At 38.5% G+C, this 24,111-nt stretch overlaps 1 protein-coding gene across 3 annotated transcripts in view; it reads left to right on the top strand.

Moving 5' to 3' along the window:
* PDSS2 (decaprenyl diphosphate synthase subunit 2) overlaps positions 1–24,111 on the top strand; it is a 125,767-nt gene that overhangs the window by 12,935 nt on the left and 88,721 nt on the right. The gene's annotated exons all lie outside the window — the stretch shown is intronic.

The raw sequence follows: 24,111 nt of genomic DNA, 5'->3' as shown, positions 1-24,111 counted from the left end.
AATGTAAAACCAAACGAGGCACTGATAACTGCATACATGAAATTTTGTAGAAAATGGACAAAATACAGAGCCAGGTTTATTGGTGTTAATTTCATATCCTGATCTCAGTACGTATTCCCTTTGCTTAAACTATTTCTCATGTATGTATATAACTGGATACAATTACAAGAAGGTAACCTAATCATTGGCTTGTGGGCTGCGGGGATTGAACCAGTGCTTATTTTCCTCTTCTCGTGTATGATTACTTGTTGAAGATGTGATACATTTAGGTCATATTTGGCATGTGTTTAAAATGAGCCCAGGACTGATTTATGAGAAAGAGGGAATAACAAACCTAAATTGTGTTTTCCCATGTGTGAGTATTGTAGCCAAGCTGCAATTTATTTTGTAGTGTCTTAAGTTACAGTAAAAGATACATTCACAAAATAAAGTAGGGTAAAGAGTTCAGCCATTACACCTTTTTTTTTTTCTCTTTTTTTTTTTTTTTTTTTTAAAGTTAGCTTTCATCATTGTGCCTTTAATTGTGTTAATTACTGGGAAGAATTTTTTTGGAGTCTAGTTGAAGAACAAGAGGGAGGAGAAACTGCCTTAAGCAAAGACTTTTTTGTGAGAACATTCTTACAGTATTTTATGGGAGAGATATCACTAAGAGAGTCTCTTTTAAAATCCCCATCTTCATACTTTTTTTAATATGCAAGTATTTTTAGTTTCCTAATAATCTTCCAGAATACCAGATTTCAATGCCTGCAGCCAGTGGGAGAGAGCAAAATTATCCTGTAATTAAATTTTTATCATATATTTTCATTTTTTGAATCTTTCAAAAGTGGGATGCTAAGTTAGATGAGTTCAGTTGTTGAACTTGGTGTGCTCTCCCAGTGTTCAATGGTTCAAGTGCTGGCTGCTCACATAAGAGGCCCGGGCTGGGTTCTTCATTCTGTCTGTGTGGCTGTTGGCAAGTCTTTTTCCCCGGAAAATTGTGGCAACTTGGTGTGTACAGTGCCACTTTAGGGGTATGGGCTCAGAACCTGGCAGGAGCGTAATGCCTCAGATACCGTAAGATCAGAACACATGTCCACATTCTTCTTCCCAGTCTGTGTGTTCTGGAAATCCCCCTGGGGAGCCAAAAAAAAAAAAAAAAATCAGTGTCCTAACCTGGAGCCTCTGCTTACCAGGGTGCAAGAGCTAAAATATTAACTGAAAAGTTTATGAAAAACTTAAATGTGGGTAATTGCATGTGATTGGAATTTGCCTATGATGTTGTGCAACTGATAAACTTCAGTTTTGTTGTGATGTTTTGGTGATTCCTTTTTAACGTTTTTGCTATCCACTATTGTGAATTCCTCTGTTCAAACACTACTGGCAGATAACTTGGAAAATGCTTGATTTTTCTCCCTACAAATGATATAAGATTGTTTTGGCTGTTACAAATTCAATATAACTCGGTTATTAATAAAAATGCAGTTTGGGATGTCAAATAGTGAAAACATTATTTACATAGATGCTGAAAGTCATAATGCAAAGTAAATGAGAACTTTTTATTGGCATCCTATGATACTGAAAAAAAAGAAAGTATTTGTTTATTTCATATGTAAAGAAAGTTGCTTCCAACCTGATTTTTTTTTTTTTTTTTGCTTCATGCACAAGTGATCCTAACACATTTTTAGACTGAGGCAGAAGGTAATCTCCAGGTAACACTATCCTCCTATGCTATTTAAGGATGCATGCCCCACTGATATTTTTTAAAGCACAAAATAATGATGACATACCATGCAGAGGTCTTGCTTGCCTGAGGCAAATAGTCTGAATGCACTAGATGCAGACTTCTGTTTGCTGATGAAAGTGTTGAAAAGGTGCTTGGTTTTGTTTGGTTTTTTGTGTTGGATTTTTTTTTTCAACTGACAGTTATGTCTTTTAATTTGCTTTTAATTATACTGCATTCAATTAACAGCTGAAATATTTTACACAGAATAAGAAATGAAGCATAAGGTCCTCTGGAAAAGAAGTCTGGTGCTCAGTTTTGGCAAAAGTTGATTCAGTTGATTGCTTGATAATGGCAAAAAGAACACCAGGCAGTTTGGACAAAATGTGCCAAGCCAGGGGCAAGGTAGCTTTTCAAGCAAAGGAAAAGTCTCCTGACAGACTTCCTAGCAACTGGGGAATTGGAGTGTTACCACTAAATTATTAGAGAAACAGTTAATGAGGGAGGAAGGAGCTAAGAAACCCACAGATTTCAGAAGGAAAAGGAAGAGGTGTATGTTACAGAAGTCAGATTGAAGAGGAGTCAGGGTGGAGTGTGTGCATGCTGAGGGCTCATCACACTAAGATTGTTAAAAACCCATGAAACAATTCCAGTTTGCATCCAGAGCATTCCAGTGGTTTCAAGAGGTTTTTGCCTGTGTAGTGCATCTGAAAGCTAAGAACCATATATGTTCTTTTCATAACTTTAAATTGAAAACAACAGAAAGATGTAGTTCAGTGGACAAGCAGCTCCTGTTATGGACAGCAGTTCATGAACTTCATTTGTCTTGCAGTGCATGTCTGAATTGTGCATACACAGTCTGACAGCCTTTCTTCAGCATCAGCATGTACCTGTCAAGTAAAGTTGGAAATACTTAGTTTTCTGGTTTGTGTCCAGGTTTTCATACTAATCTTCAGAGAACATACGATACATAAAGGAATGCAATGTAAATTTTTTAAATTCAAAAGGAATGTGAGTAATATACTAGAAGAACTATAGGGAAGAAGAACCTTTACTAACTAGAAGTGCAGAAGTACTGGTGGTATCTGAGCATGCCAATGACCAGGCATTAGCATGTTGCTTATACGCTTTTATGCAGGAATTAGAAATGCTTTCCTAGTTGGTTGGGACTTAAAATATTTACTGTAATAGCTTTCTGTTTTGTAGTGAAGCAACTCCAATTTTAGACCCATGATTTGCTGAGGGATTTAATACTTCATCTGCAATCTTGTATTGGCTCTTGTAACTATTCTTTCACTTAAAACTTTTACAAAGCTTTTCCTTTGGCAAGGGAAGTTTCTGGTTATAGTGGGCTCTGATAAGTTTTATTCCTTTTATTATTCCTTTAGTTGTTATATTCTTGCTTATCAATCTTCTGGTTCAAAAGAGCACTATGGAAGAGGAGAAATGGGACAGAGCAAGAAAAACACAAAGAAATGTGATTCTTGTGATGAACAAATGAAAGCTGTGCTGAAATGGAGGATTATTATGGAAGATGTTGTTTGTCAGACCACTGTGTCTGTCACTGTGTCAGTGACCCATATAGACACTAGAGTTCAGAAATAAACCAATTTTTTTTTCTTAGTTAAGTATCAAGACCATTTGCTCTGTATAGGATTAATACATAAGATATATTTATTATTGCTGTATTATTTTATTTGAGTTTTAATTGCCTCTTTGGGGAAGAAAAAATTTAAGGCAGAATAAAAAAAATCTTTGCATCTAGAAGAACATGACTAATACTTTTGTGAGCTTTTTTTTAAATGATTCAGGAGAAACTTGTAGATATATTTTCAGTTAATAAAACTTTTTCTGGATATATTGCATAATTATTTCAGAAAGCATGCAAGAGATCTTTTTGTTTTGGTTGACTTCTAAGTGATGCAGTAGGATAGTTTTAGCAAGAGGCTTAAAGCTCATTGTGTTGAGTGCAAGAGGCAGAGTTGGCCAGAGAGGTCTTGGATTGTGGTTTCACAAGCAGCTGAGTTGGTCTGGTTGGTTGCTGCAGGAAGGGAGAGATGACGCTCTTTTCTTCCCTGCTCTTGCCTGTCCCTCCTGTGCACTGGCTATGTATGATACTGGTCTGACCTTTCTGTGAACTACTGTGTAACTCCCTAATCCAGGAGAAGAAAAAACCAGGTGTTTTCTTCATTTTGGGTTTGTTTTCTGTTGTGGTGATCTAATTCACTGATGGAGGTGGTTTATTGTGCACTCTCAATGCATGATATTTAGGTTCCTTAGCAAGGCTGCCTTCTTCTGGAGAAGTGACTACTTCCCTCTTTTTGTTGGCAGTTTGTAAGGACACTTTTGTCCCCACATCTGAAGTAGCAGCTGAGCTTCTAAACTCTGCAGCACCACCTGAGGTTCCTCTAGCTCTCTGCTAGTTTCTCTTTTAGCCGAAATAAAAAAAGCTTAAACAGTTCTGTTTCTCTCCTTGTTTCCAAAATACGGGTGAATGGCCTTGCATATTGTAGTTGTCCTCCTTTGCTGTTACTGTTAGTGCACATTGGTTTTGCTTATTAATGTAGTTCTGCAAACAGCAGTGAAGAGAACTTCTAAATAATGAACTCGGGTTTCTGTCTAGATTTTCTCTGTTCACCCCCTCACTGCAGGATTGAGATAGTAGGGGAGCTCAACTGTTGGTATCTGGCAGGAGCAATCCTTCTCCATTTCATGATAATTTCATCTTCATGTAGAGATCAGTGTAGGAAAGGATGTGTTTGTCTTTCACAGGCTGTCTAGCCTTGTGAGGTGAATAGGTGTCAAGTATGCCTTGAATATTTTAACGACTGGTTTTGTCTTGGCCATAAAAAGAGAAGATTACAGATCTATTTTCTTTTTAAGGATAGCCGAGGTCATGCTCAGTCACCTCTATATGTTTTCTGAAATTTAATTTGCCTTAGCAACTAAATGCATTTCAATGCTCTTTTTAAAATGCCTTGTCTGAAGAATCTCAGATAAGCTGAGATGGGAATGGCTGCCCTCCCAGACAGGGTAAGTGAGATGCTTAAAATCTTCCAGCTGTTTGTCAGATACGTAACTTTCTGCTCTGAAACTGCTGTACCATCTGGCTAGCTAAAAAAGGTGCACTGAGCAAAAAGAAAAGTATCTTTCCAATTCAGATGAGTTTGCTGGATCCTGTGAGATAATCAAGCCACAGATGATTATGGGAACAGTGAATTTTAAATTGTATAGGAATAGCTTCATAGAAAGCATGAAAGATTAAATTTGAATGAATTCATCTTCTGGGTATCTCAAAGGAGCAACAACACACCATCCTAAGTTTAAAGTCACATTTCTGTCTGTGACGTAAGTTTATCTGTTATTCAATCTTATGTGTAGACGATAGGCTTTGTTTCCTCTGTTAAGTATGCCATTTTACTTAAATTACTGGTGTTATCCATCCATTATTTTATACGATCTATTACAAATGCCTAATATTTGGTGAATAAAGGGTGGTTGTTTTTTGGTTTTTTTAATTTCTGAAGAGATCTGAAAGGTGCAGTGGGAGGACAGGGTAATTTTTATCAAATTTAAGTAATCAAGATGCTTAAAAGATGTGTTCTGTGGTACAATTTAATGAACAAGAAATGAATGCAGAGTAAAATACCTCCGACAAGAAAAATAGGGAAGAAATTTCTTAGTCCCTAGTGCCATCTGCAGGATTACTGCTGGAACAGGCAGGGAGAGCAGAGGAACAGAAATTTGAGTGACGGTTTGCAGTGTTTGATAAGAAAAGAAGAAAGTGTCACCTCCAACAAAACCTGAAGAAATACAATTTCTTTGTCATGCTGAGTTACATAAAAATGTATGTGTCAATTTGTTTTCGGCTTTTGAGCAGCATTAGGTTTGTTGGGAATACACTCTGTCATGAGGTTTCTCTACACATTTTGTTTTCTGCTTCTGCAGTAGCACATGGCTTAACCAGGCTTTCTTCCTTTGCACTTCTTGAAAGAAACATCAGTCATGTAAAAACACACATCCACTAGGAACCATTTTTGGTATGACTGGCCCTTTGGTGTGCTTCCTTTCTGAAAGCTGCCTCTTCAGAGAGGAGTAATGGACCCTAAATATTTTCCTAGTATTCCTTCCATTGGCATTTGTGTAAAGGTGCGTATCAGAAATAAAGATGTAAATCTGCAGCTCCCCTGCTAGGTCTCTGGTATTAGAAAGGAATTCTTTTCTCTACAGACCAGTAGGCAAGCTGGCTGTAGCTGTGTGTGTTGGCAGTAGGCAAATGATGTATATGTGAAAGGATAGAATGTAAATAACAACCAAGAAGAATCAAAGATGAGGGTTGGGAAAGAGGAAGTGTAAGCTGAAACCAGATGTGGGTAAGATGGAGGTGATAATGGTGATGGTATCTGGAAAATTGTTAAGCCCTACGAAGTTGCCGTGTGTGAAGAGTACATCCCTGCTCTTTGTCATGTGGCTTTGTCGAGAGCGTCCCCATCTGCTCTACAAGAGCTTAGCGTTCGCAGAGAGTGTTTTCTCTTGCCTCTCGCTGACAGAAAACTCTCCCTTGTCAGTGGCTGACCTGACCTCAATTACTTACCTATTCATCACTTTTCTCCTGGCTATTGTAATGTGATACTCTTGGGCACAAAGCCTGCAGTTCCTCTGAAGCGCCAGCTGGTTTAGGGTCTTGTTGTGTGTCATGCCAGCAGCGCTAGCTGCCACAAGTTGAATCTGATCTTTCTTTCTATGTTGACTTTCTGCAAAACACCAAACTCAGGTGTCTGTTCTTGATCTTCAGAGTGCTTGCTGTTTGGGGTTCAACATGTGTAAAAGGCTACAGGAAGCTGCAGAGGGAAAGCTGTGGCTGCTTGCTGTGCTTTCTTGCATACTGGAGCCCTTTGGAGTGAAAGTCGTATGTAGCAGAACATTCTCCAGGACTGGTCTCTCACCAGAAAAGTAGGTCCCTTTGAGCCTAAGGACTTCTCAAGCCTTTGTTGGCACTTTTCTGGTAGGTATCTGTTGTATGTAGAAAATGAATCATGTAGATTTTTGGAGTACCATGGACTTGGGAACAAAAGCTTCAGCCTGTGTGTTTACATGTCTGTCAGGAGTTCGTTTTTACTATGTCAATGTCTGTATCAGAGCTTGTTGCTGTGGGCCGCCTTTCTAATGAGCACAGGGAAATGAATGCTTCAGAAAGCACCATCTGTGGCATCCTGTGCTGTGTAAGTTTGATGGTTGTCCTTTTGGCTGTGCAGGAGGGAGATTAATGGTGCATGCTGACAGGTCTACAAGCATCACTACTGAATCTAAAGTTCAGTAGTCATTTTATTTGAGTGAGTGCATCCCTTTGGATTGGTGTAGGGAAGTGAACATGGGAGGGAAATACCAGGAGTCCATTGAGGACTTTGCTGCTACAGAAGCTGAGATCAGACATATGATCTGTAAGTCAGGCATACAGGGTTTGTCTTGTGAGAACTTGAATTGAGGGATTCTCTTAATCTTCCCCTTAAAAAAATAGAGCTGATTTTTTTTCCCCAGATACGTGCACCACCAGAAAAGGGACACCAAGACTTGTACGACAAAAGCTGGGTTAGTAACGTGTTTAAACACTGAAAGAGCATCTTTACTCTTGAGGCTGTTCTGGTGATGAAAGCCACAAAGAAGCACTGTAGGAGGACCAGGGAGAGGGAAAGGCCTTACTTTGTAAGGACTTTCTTCTGAAGTAAGTTTTTGCTTGTTTAGAAGAAACAAAAAGGCTGTAGTAGAACTACATGTGCATGTTATTGAAAAACTATGCTTCTCTGGCCTAATTAACCTAGTATTATGTTTCAGAATTCTAAGAATTTTGCAATTCTGCATCAGTTCTTTTGCTTGGACCAGACTAAAAATGAAGTTCTGAAATGAATTTTTGCTCCAACAAGCCACCAGAGGAAAGTAAACAAATAGAATATCTTAGCTGTATTGTACGTGCAGTCTTTGTACATAATGCATATTGAAGTAGTAGACTCCTGGCTTTGAGTTCTCTGAGGAATGCTATGCCTTTTTACTTTGCCCTTTTTTTAAATGAAGAATAAAATACGATAAAATATGAAAGTGAACTTCTGATGTAGATTGGGCATTATCACGAAGCAAGGATGTGTAGAAATGGCGCTGATGCTAAATGAACAAATTACAGGAATGTTGCCATTGGGCACTTTGTCATTTTTCACATTTGAAAGGCAGAAGTCTGCTTATATGAGAGCAGGTGTGATGAGATGTTTCCACATGGAAGCATCAGTCCATTTCTTGTGACAGTATATTTTAGTCTGCAGGATAATGCTGACTCTCATTGTGACTTATGTCTTTCGTTTATTTTGATTCCATCTTTGTTTAGACTATTATTGGTGTTTAGAGAGCATGCAGGGATATGGAACAGTCTCAAACAGCACGTTGAAGTATGTGACATCTGTTCTGCTTCATTACAGAAAAAAATGTCCTTTTGAATATTTTAAAAGTATAAAAGAAATCAGTATTTATTTGTTGTTGCTTTTTAGATCTAAGTAGGAATCATAAATGGTTTGAGATCAGTAAAGTTTGGGCATAGCAAAAGGTGTTTCACTGTTTAAGGATATGTGTACTGTTCTTTACTGTACTTTAGCTTTATGTATGCATATAAGTGCTTTCTCAATTTATTTCCAAGGACTTGCAGAGAAGAGAATAATTCCATTAGGCAAGTTCTTGTAATGAAAACAGATGTACTTTTGGCCCAAGTTCTCTTCTAATTTGAATGTTTTTCTTTGAAAAGAATTTGCCCATGAATGTGTGCCTACTAAAAAGCGACCTTAGTGTGAATGTAAAAGCAGATGCCAAAGTTGATCCTTGATTAGAAGAGTTTTCATCTCAATTTTAAATTACTTAATTAGTTCTTCCCAATGACGAGGTGGGGAAGGTTTTCAGTGCAGCCTGCAAGAGTGCAACAGCGAGTTAGTGTTCACAATGGGAATGGTGTAGTTAAATCCTCACGCGTTGTGCTGAGTGTCAGTCACATCATGTCCGTTGTTAAGGTATGAACCTACTGGGCAAACTGCAAGAATTTCAGAGGGTTGCTTTAGACGTTATTAGGGCCAATAATTAGTTTTGTAAGTGAGCTATACATGTATAGTCATTACTTGTTCTGTGCTGTGCTTGGATTGCAATGAATTAAGTGACATTTTAAAAAATCCATTTAGGATGCTTATATAGCAGCTTAAATAATCAACATTTTGATACTTTTCTTCCAAAGCAAGAGCATAGAGGGAGATAAAAGATTTTTCTCTTTAACTCTGGTAAGATAATTTAACAAAAAAGAATTTTTCTTCCTTCCATAACTGTGAAAGAGACTACCTGGACTGAGTTCAGGGTTTTGGTTTCATCTCCTAGCTTCTTTGCATCTTTACTCCCCTCTTTATCTTTTCTTGTAAAGTAAAGAACTAACTGGCTAAAGTGCCTTTTTTATTATCTTTTTATACATACATTTTTTTGTTACTTTAACGCTATTCATGGCTGTGGGAATCCTGCGAGTAGTGAACATCCTGAAACTGAATTTGTTATTCTAGTGTAGGGCCAGTCTCCCAACACAAAGCTTTCACTCACCTGATGAGAGGAGCACCAGCTGATAAAAGTGGAAGATTGCTCTGTGGCCAGGAGTCAAGAAAGCCCTGGAGCCAGAGAGACAGGGAGCTTTCCCGGTATGGATTCCAGTTAAAATGTAAATTGAGGCGCTCTCATTTCCTCTTACTTTCTCTAGAACCCTCCAAGAGACCTTGTATACAGAATTGTGGCCTGATGGGATGGTGTTTTGATGCATTTTTGTAAAAAGAGGTATTTCTTTTGGAGACAAAGAACCAACTCCCTTAAGACACTTTTTACTCCTGAGGGCTTTTCTTCTCTCTTCCCATTCTTCCTTTTTCTTTTTTTTCTGCAGCACCTTCTGCTGTACAACAATTGCATATTGTTCAAAAGGTTTCTGCAACAGCTTTCCAAAATGAAAAAAATTAAGACCTCTGACCAGGAGCAGAGGAGATTTTTCCTGGTTGTGGACTGCTGAGCTTACCTTGGGACCTCCAAAGACACATGTGGATCTATGTAGAATAAAATACTTATAAAATGACATTTGAATCTGATAGAGTTGAAGGATGCTTTAGGAAAAAATTAAACTAAGTGGAATTTTCCAAGCTGTCATGAAATTAATTTCAGTGTTCATTTGGGTGCAGGTTGTAGGAGTATCTCACTTGAAATGATAATCTACATTTACAAAAACAGTGTCATTTTTGTGCCAATTCAACAACAAAGTAAATTAAAATCCTACATGAGAAGAGGTGGGCAGATGTTAAACAGACTCCCAGAGTCACTTACAGTGGAAATTCTGTAAATTCCTTCCACGGTTTTAGCATGTATTTAGCTGCACAATAATGGTTTGGTGGGTTTTTTTTAAGGACCAGGAAAGCAAAACCGCGTGCTAAATTTTCGGGTTCTGGCCATTGTATTGCCAGTGGTAGTGTATTGTAACTATTTTATCTCAACTCATGGGATTGAGTCTTAAAACCAGAATTGTTTATAAAGGGTGTGCAGTGGGGTTACTGCTCATAAGATGAGCTGTGAACACTGAATAATGTGCATTCAAGTAGCCCAAAGCAAATGCAAAATAATGCAATTGGCTTGACCTTTTCTCAGTGCAGGTTAACCTGAGTCTAATTAGCCGAGGTTTGTCTCAGGCTAAAAGTGGACAGGAATCACAGCTTGGCTGAGTAGTAACTTTTTAACTCTTTGTAAGTTGCTTTTGTGTTTACATGCTGTGCTATTAGTGGGAAGCAAGGAGTTGGGGGTAGAACAAAGGAGGACAAACCAAAGTGCTCGTTGCAGCAGTGGTAGTCACCTGCTATAAATTTAAACTGAAGTTCAGCACTAAACATCTACTCGGTGTTGTGCAGAGGCTTCAGTAGCAGTCCAAACAGTTTTAGGAACAATCCCAAAAATAAAAAGGGATCAGTAACTTTGTATCAGCAGCACTGGGGGCTTTTTTGCTTTTCTCCTTTTTTGACATTGTGAGAAAATGAAGCTGAATTGTAAATGTGCAGGGTCGAAACTTATACGAGTGTCTAAAGTGAAGTTCTTAAGTTTTAGTTTTGTTTGGCTCTGTGGTATTGGGCGAACTACATCTTCAATATCACATCTATTTCTTTAAACTTGTGTAATTTTTATTAGCCATTATGAAAGTGATTTCGTTTCATAAGTGTTTCCTTCACTGACTCCAAATAAGCTCACTGAATTGGGGATTCAGTGCTCCAGGCTTAAAGTTTAGAACAAAGAAATACTCAGTTTTGAGACACTTGTTTTTTCTGTGCTCTGTAAATTCATAGATTTGTTAATTTGCTCTGAAAGTACTATAGATATGCTTAAGAAATAAACTGTCAGTGGTGTTCTGAGGTAGCTGTTGTGGCAATGCACTTTTGTAACTTTTTCTTTCAAAATGTGAGTAGCAACTTTTTTTCTTCTTTTTTTTCTTTGAATGTTATGTGCTTTCCTTACTGTGTGTTCTGCAGTGAGAGGTCATTGCAGCTTGAAATACCAGTTGAAAAATTTGTAGCTTATACTGTCAAGTCACATCCAGAAGTTCACGCAAATTTTTGAAGTTCATTTTTTCACCAGTGAAGCTGAAAAGCAGGAATTTCACTACCTTGTGTCAATTAATATGTAACATAATGAAACTAAGAATTATACAGCTACATTCTAAATTTGCAGAATGACATGTAGCTAGCATGAAATTTGGTTTCACAAGTTATTAAAAAATTCCTTGTGTGAAGCTTTAAGCCCCACACTTGCAAATAACTTAGTTTAGGTAGTGGTGGTATGTGCCAGGTAGTCTGTGTGTTTATGCTTTTATATTGAGTGTGCTTCAAAATCTCCAACACTTCAGTCTAGTTTTTGTAGCTAGGAGTAAACATACCAAATAAACTGCCTCCAAATGGGAATGGTTTTATGCCATAGCTTTTCGTGCAGCCATGACAAAGTGAAAAGTGAGGTAAGAAAGTCTTGACTGGTAACTGGACTTCAAAACTATGTTAGCAAGTTAGCCATGAATTATTTGAAAATTCTTTGTATCGCTGGACATACGAGATAATTCATAATGTGACATGGATGATTTAATGATACACTTGTTATGTGTGCAGCATGCCTGGGGAATTATTGAAAAGATTTAGAAAAACATTCTAGGTTTATTGTAAAGAAAGAAGAGTCTTTTCCCCCCCCCCCCCCCCCCGTTAGGATTATGGCCAGCATCCCATCCATGTTCTCCTGTTCCTTGACTGCTTTGAAAACATAGTTTTGGTCTGGAAAATAACCAGTTTTACTCTGAAGAAACACGTTTCTGTAAAAATGTAGGTGAAGTCTGAATTACAGAACACTTGTAGTTTTGTTGCAGCGTTTTTTACTTTTAACTCAAAAAAACAGCCTTCTGTTTTCATCTGAAACAGCTTTACTTGAAAGTGTTTTCAACACCTCTTGAGACTTATATAGGGTCTATAGCTGAAGAAAAAGCAGTGTGTAAGCCCATTCACAGGATAACAGAATCAACTAGGTTGGAAAATACCTTTGAGATCGAGTCTAAGCTATGACTGAACACCCCCATGTGAACTAGACCATTACACTGAGTGCCTCATCCAGTCTTTTCAACACCGCCAGGAACAGTGACTCCATCACCTCCTTGGGCAGCCCATTCCAATGCCAAATCACCTTTTCTGTGAAGAACTTCTTCCTAGTGTCCAACCTAAACCTCCCCTGGCACAGCTTAAGGCTTGTGACCTCTTGCCACTTGTTGCCTGGGAGAAGAGACTGACCCCACCTGGCTACAGCCTCCTTTCAGGTGGTTGTAGAGAGTGTTAAGGTCACCCCTGAACCTCCTTTTCTCCAGGTTCAACAATGCCAGCTCCCTCAGGCACTCCTCACAGGACTTGTGCTCCAGATGTTTCACCAACCTTTTTGCACTTCTCTGGACATGCTCCAGCATCCTTCCTAAACTGTAGGCTCCAGAACTGGGCTCAAGGTGCAGCCTCACGTGTGCCAAGTACAGGGGAAGAATGACTTCCCTGGTCCTGCTGGCCACACTATTCCTGATACAGGCCAGGATGCCCTTGGCCTTCTTGGCCACATGGGCACACTCTTGGCTCTTGTTTGCCATGGTTCATGTCTGCCATTGGTCAGTACCCCAAGGTCCCTTTCTGCTTGGCCGCTGTCCAGCCACTCTGTCGCCAACCTGTAGTGCTGCAGGGGGTTGTTGTGGCCAAAGTGCAGGACCTGGCATTTGGTCCTGTTAAACCTCATGTTGTTGGATTTGGCACTCTATCCAGGCTGTCCAGGTCCCTCTGCAGAGCCCTCCTATCCTCCAGCAAATCTACTCTCGAACCCAACTTGGTGTCATCTGCAGCTTTACTGATGATACATTTGATCCCCTCATCAAGATCATCAGTAGAGATATTAGACAGGAGAGGGCCCAACACAGACCCCTGAGGGACACCACTGGTCACTGGCCGCCAGCTGGATGCAGCACCATGCACCAGCACTCTCTGGGCCCGGCCATCCAGCCAGTTCTTAACCCAGCAAAGAGTGCACCTGTCCAAGCCGTGTGCTGCCAGCTTTTCCAGGAGTTTACTGTGGGAGACAGTGTCAAAGGCTTCGCTGAAATCCAGGTAAACAACATCCACAGCCTTTCCTTCATCCACCAGAGGGTCACCTGGTCATAAAAGGAGATCAGGTTGGTCAGGCAGGACCTGCCTCTCCTAAATCCATGCTGGCTGGGCCTGATTCCACAACTGTCCTGTAGGTCCTGTCTTTTTGATCACACTCAAGATGATACGTTCCATAATCTTGCTGGGCACCAAGGTCATGCTGACAGGACTGTAGTTTTCCCAGATCCTCCTTCTGGCCCTTCTTGTGGATGGGCATCACACTGGACAGCTTCCAGTCATCTGGGACCTCCCCAGTGAGCAAGGACTCGTGATAAATGATGGAGAGCAGCTTGGCGAACTCTCCCACCAATTCCCTCATTACCCTAGGATGAGTCCAATCTGGTCCCATAGACTTGGGAGCATCCAAGAGGCTCAGGAGATCACTGCTTCCTCCTGGATTACAGGGGGGCTATTCTGCTCTCCATCCCCATCTACCAGCTCAGGAGGCTGACTGTCCTGAGGATGGTCCTAGCTTATTGTTGAAAACTGAGGCCAAGGTGTTAAGTACCTCGGCCTTTTCCTCATCCTTGATAACTACATTCCCCACCATGTCAAATAAAGAATGGAAGTTTTCCTTGCCCCACCTTTTGCTATAAATGTATTTATAAAAACATTTTTTGTTATCTTTTACAGAAGTGGCTAGTTTAAGTTCTAATTGAGCTTTTGCCTCTCTGTTGTATTTGTTGATACTTCGAATAATAATTTTTTAATCCAAATTCTGCTCATTGATTTTTACATCAGGAAAAATTTCTGTTGTACTTTGCAGCTGACACAGCAGTGTACAGTACATCTAGTAATACACAGTATTTTGCCCTTGGCCTAGGAGACAGAAGGATCAGCCTATCCATTGCTTAAATGAAAAACTAACCTATGCAAAACCCCCGCTCCCCACATAAAACTAACACACAAGACTGCATGCATGTTTTGCTGGCAGTGGAGTTTTGGTGGGTTTTTAATAGGAACCTCCATAGTAATGGTGCTTTATCTATGCACAACAATTGATTGGCATAACTGTAGCGCAAGAAGCTATTCTGGAGTAGGGTGTAGACTCTTACAGAGTAAAAGTGGTTTTATTCTAGACCAATTCTGGTCCTTTCTGAACAGTCCAATTATTTAAAATTGCTCTCTTAAGTGTTGTTTGCCTATAGCTGCAGACGTGAGTAGTTTAAAGACTTGTAGCTGTGGTCCCCAAAGCAGCATCTTGTGAACGAATGTCTTGCTTATGTGATTCTTTGTAGCCCTGGGAAAGGAAAAGTCAAAACTGACAGTGCCACTGCTATACTGACACGGAGAGCAAGTTACTGTGATAACACTTTACAGGCCAGCTTGCTGAACATTTTTCCTGGGTCTGCAAATGTTTTGTATCACTGCTCTTTAGCTATTGGTGATAAACTTCATCTTTCAATTTACTCCATTTTCTTGTAAGAGAAAACAGTTATCGTTTTTTCAGTTGATGCCTGATGATACTCAGGATGTGGGATGTAGTTCCCCATGCCTAACTGAATTTATCCTTTCTGTATGTGTTCCAGTATAAGAAGCCCTGATGAATAGAGAATTCCATGAATAGGGTTCAGAAGGAAAGCGAGGAAAGCCAGTGAAACATCAGCTGTGTCTTCTGGTAATGGATGTTTTGGTCCCCCTTGAAAAAAAAGTCTCTTTGCCTGATTCCTTAGTGTGGATGATGACATCCCATGTCACCAGTAGGGCTTAAGAACACACTTACCTGCTACCCATCACTAACATTTCAATTATTTTGCACAGAAATGCGATTGCTGATCACCGACCTGCAGTGGCTTATAACATTAGCCAACATCTTTGGATATTCATAAGCCGTGGTTGTGAAAGACACTTTCCTAGAGGCAGGAAAGAGATTTAGGTTGTGTTGGGAAAGATCTAACTTGAGTTGCTGTGTGCTTGTTACATGTTGTTTACAAGACCAGTGCCCTGTCGATGTCTAGTTAATAAGTCTTTTCTCTCCCTTTCCTTCTATCTTTCCCCTTCAGGAAAATTCCGTGTGAATTTTTTTTTGTTTAAAAATAAGAGTAAATAGTAAGATACATGATTGGACCTTCACCGTTCAGGAATTGCTAATGTTGTGCTTGTAGTCTTGTGTATATTCTTGGAATAGTCATGCTACCCTCTCAGATGAAAGAATAGAATGCAACAAATGTTTTTGGTATTCTTTTTAGCTGCAGACTAACAATAGGATTGTAGCAGATCCCCAAGAAAAAGAAAGTGTATCAGAAGCACCAAGTCCTTGCTGTTGGAGGAAAGAGCTCATTTTCTTTCATTAGTGGTACTTTATCCATTAGCTACATCAGTCCTGCAAAGAAGTACAACCATACGGGCTTCATCACTCCGTTAGAGTTACAGGATGCAGCTACTGTCTCTGCAAAATTGGAAGGAAATACAAGGCTAGCAAGGGAGTATTTGTTCCTGGCTCTGCTCATCTCGTAAGTTACATTGAAAACTCCCCTAAAAAGAGAGAATTCTAAGAGACTGTCAGAAGCACTTCACTTGTGCAGTCCTAAAACTGGAAAGCTAGTATCACTACAAACCATTTTTCCTGTGAAATTGGTAGAAGATCATTGACTCAAAGGAAGAATTAAAGGCCCAAGATAAGTTCTTTTTGCATTAGCACACTGTGTATTTATTACAGCAGTTGTAATAACAGACTATAGGGCAAGAGTAGAACTCTATTCTAAGTGTTTATGTTCATGGCTACTATTATATTTGAATATAACAAGCATAGTCTATGTAGATATAAAAATACTGCATAATTTCTATGTGATGAAAAAGGGATATTATGTAAAAAGAAAGACTTTGTGCTGTTTTATAAATTGTTCAATTGAAGCAATTTAAGTCATCAGTGTCTGACATTTTGATGACTCTGGATATACCTGGAATTACATATTGTGTATGTTACTTGTCATTTATACCAGCTCATTTGAATTTTCTGCTTGATCTGCTGTCTCAAATGCTCCTCTGCTTCAGAGCTAACTCAAAGTGTTACAAATTCCAAAGTCTTTGTTTTTATGGATTTTGAAGATCTGTGTGGTAAGTTTGATGCAGCATTATTGACTGACAAAAAAGAATTGAGGTGTTCCATATTTAGATGTTATCATATAAATGCTGTCATATGCTTCTTGCATTATTTTGCAGAAAGAATATTTTAAAATTTTCTGATTGTGGTGCTGCTGCAAGCATTATAGACCTGATAAGTTTGGAACAGCAGTTCTACAAAATCATTGTCACACATGGTATTTGCAAATATACATTAAAGATGGTGGGATATTTGGCTTATCTTAATATGAAGTGTTGGAAAGAGAGCTTGCCCTAATGCATGAAAGTGCACTGTAATTCTGGTCAAGGGCAGTATATTTTAGTCAATTTTATGTTAAAATTAGGAGATGTAACACACTAGGAATTAGCATGTCCTGTCTTTTATTGCCTGGAGGAAGCGTTTGCATTAAATCAGGACATTGTCATTCAAGTCTCTAGATGGCATTAGAAATTTCTTCTTGACACAGCCACCCAATTTCTGTCTGGTATGAAGGATGAATACAGTGCTTTTATTCTTTTATCAAAAGATAGGCTCCATGGAGTCAGTTCTAAAAAGGTCAATAAAGGGAACTAATTAAACTTTACTTGTTGAGAGTTTGCACCAGGATTGACATTTTCTATACACAGTCTATTAACATTTGCAAGTTCTTATTTTTAGATGGCTGACTTACCTATAACTGTCAGATGCACCCTTGACAGTTGAATTTTCATTTGCAGTCATTAAGTCTAGAGCAAGAATCTGATTACTTAAAGAATACACACTTTAATTTGATCCCAAGTTCTGCTCAGTGAATGTAACTAGTAACCACTGTTGTCCTGAAATTCAGTTGGCATTTAGTGTTGTTCTAGATCGTACTGTGTTAAAGTGCCCTCAGAAATTACTTTGTTTTCAAAGCAATGGGTGATTCTGTATGTATTTGTAGTGGTTGAGAATGGGAAATACTTTTGCTTAAGGACATTGTTCTCTGTATATTTGCTCTGTGTAAGTTAATGTAACCATAACGTCTTCTCTGTGATTTAACAGGCTGTTAGTAAACTGAAGTACGTTTGCTGTCCAAGGTGGGCAAAACTGTGGCTCTCTCCAAAGATGTTATTGTTAGGAGTTACCTTGCTTATTGAAAAGTGTCACCAAGTACTAGCATTCTGTTCTGTAGCACTACTCAGCAGAAGGGTATTTCTGTAGTGAGGATGTTGGTCTTGCAAAGTGTGCAAACCTCACCATGGGCCTGAAGGATCCCATTTGATTTTTATCTGCTTCACTGGCTTGCGCCAGTCCTGAAAGAATAGGAGACCTGACTAGTAACTGATTTCAGGGGTTTGGGGGCTGAGGCTTGGTTTGCTTATTTTTTTTTCTTGTGGCTTGCTACTAAAAGCCCTCTCTTCAGCACTTTATTATGTGGTGAAATGTACAGGCATTTTTGTGAATTATATCTTGCTCTGGGTCAGACTGTTCACTGTGTGTGGAGATTTTTTATTTTTTAAGTTTCTACTTTCTTTCTTCAGTGAAGTAAAAGTGTTTTCAGTTTCCTCACAGCAGGCTTGCATGTTTCTGCAGAAGTCTGTCGTGCGAGGAAGGACATTTATAATTTTTTTTATTAGAGGAATGAGTAGCCAAAATACAATAAAGCATAGAAACAGATACTGGGCTTTAGTGGAGAATTTAATATCTTAGTTTTCTGCCTATTCTTTATTTCTGATCACTCATACTTCACCACAAAATACTAATCACATTTCATTTTAGAAACCTCAGGATCCGCTGTGGCTGGCCTCATCGGCAGGAAGGAGATGTCTGAGCACAGACTTAGAGGCACTGAAAGGTTCTAGCATTCTAGCTGGCTACCTCCTAGTCTGGTGAGGAGAGAAAATGAAATCTCTGAAATTTTTTTGGACTGGCATCTAACAATGCTAAAAAGCAGTATTTGCCAACTAGCAAAAGCAAAGTTGATAGGTAAAGAAGATTGTTGAGAGCACTGTTTATTATAATGGTAGTGGTACTGGGTTGGGGTTTTTTTAAAAAAGCTCTGTATAATTCCAGTGGCTTGCTTCTTGGATATCTGTACATTTTTCATTTACATTTTGACATTTAAATTTATGATCCTGTAATTTTACAGCTCATCTTACATACGCTTTTTTCAATGGCAAATTGAAATCACAGATGAAGTGTGCTTGAGTACAGAAAAAAAATGTTTAGTGGGATGGGGGAAAAAAATGTTGTAGCACACAAACATATTCCTTGGCTGCAAGCTTGTATGTGCAAATTAGGCTCACTTATGAGAGCGACCTTTTTCATTTTTTCTTGTGCTAACATATCCCAAGGAAAGTGCATATGGTTCCTCAAAGTATTAAAATGTATCCCGCTGTTGGCATGGTAGGGAACACAGTTACCATACTCAAGAACTTGCCAGCAAACTGCAGTAAAGCTATAACTGGACTATTGAATTTGTGGTGAAAGCTTAGTGACTTTGCTAGAAGTTCTTTGGCTGTGATCCAAAGTTAAGTTCCGTCCTTCAGATGTAAGGTAACGTAGAAGAAAAAAAGTTGTTTACCGCTTTTGTCATGCTCTCTCTCTTAATTCTTTAAAAGTATATAATTTTTGTAAGTCAAGTGTCTGAAAAGTATTTTCTGGTGAAGTATTTGCCTTGTGTTTTAAAGGAAACTTAGTAATTAGACCTCTATACATTAGAGCTAATAAACAGCGCTATTGCAAGAAGTGTAGTGCTAAGAAAATTTTATTTGAATGCATGGTATTGTTTTGACCAAGGATAGCCAAACAGAAGAATAGAACAGGCTGGCACCCATCAAAAATTTAAAATCTAGAGCATGTAATCAGTGTTTTTTTCCAAAACTGAAATTATGTATAGAGGTTTTAATTCATCTTATCAAGCATAAACTCAATTAATCAAATGATTTTATGTGTAAGCAGTACAAAATGACTGTTGCTGAAATCTTACAGAATGATGTAGAAATTGAAGCAAGAGTTTCAAGGCTGTCTGGTTGTGCTGAGATGGTAGTTCTCTCAAATTCATTAATATTTACTTATGGGAACATTTATAGTTGCATGTCATAAGCAGAATGTCGTTAGTGTCATTGTGGTGATTAATCAAGTCACGGCACATCAGGCAATGTGTATATTGAATTTTGTCTTCTTTTCCATGGTCTCATGTGAACTAAGTGAGGTCAGGCATAGTTGGTGTTTAGCTAAAGGAACAGCTAGAAAACTGGCGGAGAAAAAACCGATTTTCACAGGTAACTTGTTAACTTGTTTCTGCAAGTCAGCACTCTATTAATATCGGCCAAATATCATTTGGGAAAAACTGTTTCATAGTACCTGATAAATTTGGCGTGGAAGTTTAAAAAAGATACTGAAATCTGACATTTATGTAATGTTTTCCTCAGATGAGATGTAGCACTGCCAGATCTGTGCAATAGTTGCTACAAGCTTTTTGGAACACTTTTGGTTTTTCAGAGGGTGGTGGTGATTTATCTGAACCCCCCTTTTTATTTATTTTTTTTTTAAGGTTCTACTTTAATTTTTTGAGAGAATTTCAAGAGGTGGTCATGAAACAGTATTTGTATTTCATTCCAGAGGTGGCTTATATAACTGGAAAACTGAAAGATAAAACAATGATTTCCAGTATTCCATTATATCTTTTTCTTCATAATTGCATTTGTTAATTTTTTTTCTTGAAATGTCAGTATACCCAGGAGAATAAAAAGCCTGGGAATTGTCATGGTTTCAAGTGAGTTATAGCTTTACATGGGTGCCTTTTGCCATTGACAATAATAACAGTGTGCTTTTGGTATAACTAAAGAGTATGTAAAATACACACAGATTTGCTTTCAGAAGATGTGTTTTCTTTTGTTGGTAGGGTGGTGTTGGTTTGGATAATACTACATTGCATTACTGAAAGCAGCACTTTGTTGATCTTCATTCCAGAAAAATTAGAAATCTTTTAAGATTTAAGATTCTAAGATTTAGTATTATTAATACTGAGCATAAAGATGGTTTTAGGTCTTTAAATAAGAAACAGATACTCTTCAAAATAAGGTCGACTTCCTGTAGCAATTTGAGTTGACATTTTTCATGTAACAAATTCTATCGTCATTTAAGATTTGTTTAAGCTACTGCTGAAAATGCAGGTCCTATTATGAGTTACTGTCTGCAGAAACTATTACTGTTGTGAGATACATGGCAAAATGTGTGCCAGGTTAGAGAAAAATATCTGGATAATCTATGTAATAATAAAAAACCCACATGTAAACTAAATATAAAAAAAAAAAAATTAGTTATCTTTCTGCATGTCTCAGGTTTCTCTCTCCTCACTCCCATTGCACTTTGTTTCAGCAAATGTTTAATATCAGTGCTGAATTCCTTTGTCGGAACCTGCCATTTCATTTTTATTTGTTTCCGTATCTCTTGGAGGCAGGATCAGATCCATGACATAACTTTCCTTCCTTGTGATTCTTAATTCTGGGACAGTTTTGCTTCTGGCAGTTTCACCTTGGGCTCTCTAGTTTTCCCTAGGTGGTGGACCTTGAAAAAAATCTTTCTTTTCAGATTACCTAAAGAAGATTCCTCTATTTTCACCTCTCCTATTACAATGGTTACTTGGAGGTTTTTCCGAGGTTGCCTGACGTATAATGAGCAACAGTTTCCCTCGTGCTATAGGTACCTGAAGTGGCAGATCTGCTTCTTCGAAGCAAATTGACAAAGCATGGCATGGCATTCATTTTTCATTTTTCTTTTCACTCTTGCTTCTACTCCAAGAATGACATTTTAGTAAGGTGTTCTCTTTTGGCAGTTCTGGAGTGGCTCTTTTTACGCCTCTGTTAGCAGTGCTGCCTTCCACTTGTTTGCCATGCTGTCAAAGTCGTTGGGAGTTAGAAGAGTCTTTGGGAGTTGTGGGGAGAAGTTAGATTCTTGCTTCACATTCCAGCACTACTTCCTCCTGCCAGTTTTTTCTCTTGGAATCCAGATATTCCTACAGGCTAAGTTTCCTAACTTCCCCTCCAGACTCTGGCACCAGCCCATCTAGGAAAAACTGGGGTGGTCAGTACCACCACCACCTTTCCTGAGTAACTATGTAACTTCAGTAAAGCAGCTCCCTCTCTTTCTTTGTGTTGGTGTTCTGTCTTGGAATTGGGAATCATCTTTTTCTGTTATGGCCAATGCAAATAAAGCAGTCGGTGTGAGGGCTGAGTTGTCTTGTGTTACAGGTGAAGCCTGTGGTCCTTTTGAATGATAAAAATATGGTTTTGCCTTTCACTCCCCACCCCATTCTGAATTCAGTGCTGTTCCATATACTTGCCAAACTGAAGTTCAGGTCCTTCAAACAGTGCTTGTTCTGCACTGTCACCCTTTTTAAAAGGGCTCTATTAAATTGTAACCTGATTTATTTGGAATACTAGTTAAAAGTTTTACCATACCTGTGTACTTTCAGCTGTCTTTGTAGCTTTCCAGCTTCTTTCCTGTCCTTCTTGAACGTGGGAATGATGCTTTCTTCCAGTCCTTGGGAACCTCCCCTGATTACCATGACTTTTTAAAGATCATGGAGTGACCTGGCAATAATATTAGGTAGTTTCTTCAGCACTTGTGGGTGCACATCTGACTTGTTTAAAAGTTCCACAACCTCATCCTCATTCATGTGCTACTGATCAAGTTTTATATATCAAAGATTAAACTGGATTTATGTTATTATGAAGCTAAATCACCTGGAGCATGGAAATGGTGAGTTTTGGTGCAGCCAGCAGGTGAACAATAGTATCCTATTGACAAAGTGACAAAGGTGTATTGGGATTGCTGGAATGTTGACCATGGCAGTGGCCAGTGGATTGATCCTTGAAGACATAGACGACAATAGGGACTTCTTGTCATCTGAATGTGTGCTTCTGAACAGGCTGTGCAACCAAACCACCCTAGGAAGTTTATGCTAAGTAGTGTTAGGTATCTACAGTTTAAGCACTGTTGGAAACTCTTGGGATTTTGGTGGAATGGACCCCACTGTTAAATTGTAGTTATGTATCATTTTCCGAGTACCAAACAGAAAAACATAAAACTACAAACACAAAAATTGTGTGTGATTATCTATCTGTACAATTTGTTACTTAATGCAGTGCAGGAAGACTTCTCATCCATACCCTAGCACATTTCTGGCTTCTCTGTGCATATAGAATGCTTGTTATCCTCTTGATCTTTGCCAAACATATTCACATCTTTAGTAGTTCACACGTTTCCAAAATGTATTATTGGTTGTTTTATGAAGTTGAGTGGGTTTTGAGAAGTTTGGGTTGTGTGGTGATTTTTTTGAATCTCGCTTATTAGTGATAACTGCTGTGATATTGGGAGCAGATTGGATAAGAGTGGACCTGGAAATTTGTACTTGCTATAAAGACAAGTTTTTAGATACTACAATTGTCCTTGAGATGCTGTTGTTTAGTGACAAAACCCCCACCAAACCACAAAGTTTCCATGAAGTAGTTAATAAAAATAAGCAATAGAGAATTTATGTGCCAGCCCTGATGGAAAGGACATGAATTTCAGTGGAAGCTGGATCAGAAATACTGATGTTTTTATTGTATTTTGATAATAAAATAATTTCTAATCTTCTTGGACTACCAGATTATTACCAGGGGATACTTTGATCTGGAATGTGTGATTTTGGCTCCTGACCTGATGTGAGTTCTGCTTCTACCTTTCCTCTACTTTTTGCTTTTTCCCCTCATTTTTGGCACGAAACATATTAAACAGCTAAACCACTGGAGGAATCAGCTGAATTCAGCAGCAAAAATCTATGTTAGCTTGTACTGCCAGCAGTTGGTACTTCAGACTTTCCCAGAGAGGTACCAAATAGAATGCTGTACCAAATCAAATTCTCTTGATACTTCCAACCATCTGTGGAAAAGAACTTTGGAAAAGAACTACTTGTGTATGGTGTGCCATAGCTATAACTGAAAGATTTAAATGCAAAGAGATTTCTTTCTTTTACAAATCACCTGCAAGGATAACCTCTGCTTGTTATGACATAATGAAGATGAGGTTACAGTTTGTTACATCTTCTCTGAATAATTCCAAGTGCAATACAATAATTCTGAAGTGCACTTTAATACCATGGATGTAAACAGTCACATTTCTATTTCTTGTTTGAATTCATTTTTTTAATCTCTGTCAGATTCATATTTGTGGTAGTAATGTACCCTACGTGGCGAGTGCTGAGAAAACATTTATAAAAAGCTTTGCCAAAGAAATCTGCCTATATACACTACAGTGGCTTTACTGTTGAGAATCTTCAATGTTTATGGAAAAAACCCCATACTAGTTGAGCGAGTCCAATTTGTAGATTTTGTTGCTCAAATACCCAAGTTACTTAATAACTCTAATACAAGAGATAGAGTAGTACAGCAGTTCTATTGATATGTTGGCAAAGAAGCAAACATGACCGGTCTTTACCATCTGTTTATAATGCTATATAAAGAAGACCTTACTGGTTGCCATGGAAACCAGCATTTCCAAAACCACAAGTGTTTGCTTAAAATCTCAGGCCTTCTAAAGTCTTGCATTTTCTGAGGAAAAAAGAATTGAAAATATCTAAAGTTTCCAGTGATTTTTAT

The sequence above is a fragment of the Corvus hawaiiensis genome, chromosome 3 (genome assembly GCF_020740725.1).
Source record: "Corvus hawaiiensis isolate bCorHaw1 chromosome 3, bCorHaw1.pri.cur, whole genome shotgun sequence".
NCBI lineage: Eukaryota > Metazoa > Chordata > Aves > Passeriformes > Corvidae > Corvus > Corvus hawaiiensis.
The sequence above is the reverse complement of the archived record's forward strand: the minus strand, read 5'-3'. Positions and strand labels throughout refer to the sequence as shown.